Genomic DNA, 3847 nt, shown 5'->3' on the forward strand with positions numbered 1-3847 from the left:
CAATGTCATACACTTTTTGCTCAAACGAGAAATTGGAAATATTATTTTACAAAGGAAACAATCTGCTAAACAATTTTTTTATAATGTCAGAACTCATTTTACCGTATTTTGTAATTTTTAAACAGTTTTTTATATTTTTGATTTTGTACTTCCTGGCTGATGATTGCCAATAGGCATGAAACTTTAAGTTCCATTAAAAGTTTTTTTTTCTAAATTTAAGTAGAAAACGCTCTGTTTTTGAAAAAATGCATTTCTTAAATATTAAGCACTCCACAACGATCAAGAGTATAGAATTTTTAATACTTAATCATACAACAACAGTATATACATATACATATATATATATATATATATATATATATATATATATATATATATATATATATATATATATATATATATATATATATATATATATATATATATGTATGTAAATTATGTTAGTGTATTTTACAAATAGAGTGCTCAATGTTCTTAAAGAACAGAGCAATTATGAATTAGTAAAAAACACTTATCTAACTTTTATCTTCGACTTGAAGTTTCACCATTGCTCGATCATTAGGAAGAGTTCTTCCTGAATGGAACTTTTCCTGATGATCCAGCAATGGTGAAACTTCAAGTCGAAGATAAAAGTTAGATAAGTGTTTTTTACTAATTTATATATATATATATATATATATATATATATATATATATATATATATATATATATATATATATATATATATATATATATATATATATATTAATAATAAGTTAAAAATTTTTCACTAAAGTTTAAATTCTTTTTTTCAGAAATCATTTTACATGTAATCTTATTAGAACATAAATTACGAAAAAACTGCTATAAATAAGTGTTAAAAATAAAAAGTATAAAATAAAAATATAAATGCAACTAAAACATATTTTTGAAATGTAGTTAAAAAACATTATTCATTAAAAAATAAAAGTTTAATGCAACAGGGCTGCAATAAAATAATCTGATGAGTCAACTTTACTAAGGACATTTTTGAAAACCATTAAAACAGATAAAAGTTGCAATTTAGATAAACTGTTTCTAGACACTTTACTAATTCCTAATTTTGTTGATGAAGTTGGAAACAGAAAACTTTCATAAACAGATAGGAATTTTTCACAAACATTTGTAACATTATAATTCATAATTAGCATTTTATGAATAAGACACGGTACACCATCATTTGTAATAAAACAGTTATCTCTATTTGATATTGAAAAAAAAAACCATTCTAACTGAACTTTTTCAAATTGTTTTGCATGTTCAAATCCATTAGGTAAAGGGCCTTTAAAGTGTTCACTTTTAAGTGAATTAAGCTCATCCAAGTTGTTATTATTTTTTAAACTATTGCATAGTTTCCTCTCTCCTAATCTTGAAACTAATTGCTGAATTAGAAATTGGGGTTTCCGCATTATTTTTTTAACTGTCCTAACAGATTTTCAAATGGAAAACTGCTGAAATTATCTAATGGACTATAAATCTGCTCATCTTTTGACAAATGAATAAGGCAGTGAACATTGTAAACAAGAAATCCTTTATCATAGAGACTTCGTTTACAAATAAAACAAGAAATTCGTGAGCGTATTTAGAGTAATCCTTATAAAACACTGTACCTATCAATATAGTTATAGCTACAGTTAGTAACATAAAATAATTATATAAAGGCAATGATAAAACATTTGAGAGCACTACTGGGTCCAGATAACCTAAAAAAGACAAAATTCAGTAGCTTTCCGGCGTAAAACTTCATGAGCAGAACGACGCTTTCTTGCAAATTCAGGGATATTTTTAGATAAGGAGTTTAGACTATTAGACAACTGATACATTGCACATGTACCAATCCGAACGTGCAAATGCACTTTTAGGCCTTTCCAGTAAAAAATCAATCGCTTCAACAAACTCTCCTAAACAAACTAGATGTATACAGTCTAGACCAAACTGACTTAAAAAACTAACATTTAACGGTTTTAGAGGACACTCCTTGAGATGATGCTTTTTGTCAATCATATCAAAAAAAGATAAATCTGTTTGTGGTGGTGCATATGTTTTAGGATTACCTAATTTGCCATCATATTCACCATTTGTTGTGCATTTTTTACACAAATCATAACCGGAGTGACCGTTTATACCTTTTTTACCATTTTTCACATAAATCATAAACAGAGTGACCCTTTATATCTGTGACAAATACTCTAGCAGGTGCATCACAGATAAATGAATAAATTTTAACAGAATACCTTTTGTTACCAAACAGAAAACCATCCTCCACTAAATGTTTAGTTTCGTCAACAAACTCTTCAGGAAATTCTGCTGCACTTGGTGGTTTTTCTTTTCCGCTATATACTCCTACCACAAATGGTTCTTTCATACTAAAGTTCTATACAATACAAAGTATTGACCATACTGAGACACAAGAGCTTTTAAAAAGAGGCAACCAATCTACATTAAATTGCAAGGGGATGTTTGTATTATCGGGTATAAACACATCATTAATGCAGTTTTTCAAACCTTTTTTCAAGTCCAATGTGACAATAAATACTCCACTTTTTAGTTTTTTACCTTCAAACATTGTAGTTGTCTTTGATAATGTCCTTGGATTTTGTGGTAAGGTTGGCAAATATAGTTTAAGAAAGCATAGAAGTGATGCAAGTGACACATGGGTATTTCATATTGTAGAGACCAATCGCGAAGTATTTTGTTTATTTCACCATCAATATTTTCATTTTGATTGTCAAAGCTAGATGAAACATAATAATTTTCCTCCGAATCAACATCATTGATGCTATCATTAGCAAAATTTAAATCTCTGATTGAATCAGAACCAAAATTACTATTTAAATTAAAATCTGTTGTCTAAGCATTAGTTTTTGTAAGGTTACTTAACAAAACTTGCTCATCTTTTATTAAAGTTTTATCTTCCTGCTGAACTAGCTGCTCGACATCACAAAAGTTTGTGTGGTCCGGAAGATTGTTATATACTTTATTTAAATCAAGTTTTGCTTGTTTTTTAACTTTTCGACGAATGGTGGAGTATGAATAATTTTTTGTATAGCTATTTTCTAGATAATAGTTTTCTAGATAATATTTTCTAGATAATAATTAACTACAAAAAAAATTAGCCTTTTTTACTTTTTCATTTACTTTACTTTTATTTATTTTCTTTTTATAACAAATATATTTTTTTAGTTTTTAGTGCATAAAAAACAATTTTTTTTTTTACTGCACTTTGTAAAAAATATTTACATAATTTTTTAATAAATGTTACTAAAATAACATACGATAAGATTAATGAATATTTATATTTAAAGATTAGAATCTCGTTAAAAACTTTCATACTACTATCTTACAATGGAAACTTTAGTACAAAATTGCGTTTGTCAAATAAGCGCATTACAAAAAATGTTTGTGCTATTCGTACAGTTGCCTTAGCTAAATTATTTTAGTAATAAAACTTAACGTATACGCATTGGATACCACTGGACCAATCTAAATATTTAGCCAATGTTATTTCATACATTGGGTCAATTACTTCTTGCTAGCTGGGACGTTGGACCAATGTATGCAAATACATCGCGAATGTCGGCTGCTTTTTCCAGTGCAAATACATCGTTGATCCAATGTTAGTGTTATTGTATAAATATTAAGGAAAACCTTAATAACGACCTGATTAAAAATAGTAAGCAAAATTATATTGGTTCAATGTATATAAAAACATTTCAAAAATTGGTCATTTTTCCGATCTTAACCTGATATTGATCCAATGTATAAACATCAATGTTGATTTAATATATATTGATTCAACGTTGACCAAACGTGTATAAACCCACATTG

This window comes from Hydra vulgaris, chromosome 10 (genome assembly GCF_038396675.1).
Source record: "Hydra vulgaris chromosome 10, alternate assembly HydraT2T_AEP".
NCBI lineage: Eukaryota > Metazoa > Cnidaria > Hydrozoa > Anthoathecata > Hydridae > Hydra > Hydra vulgaris.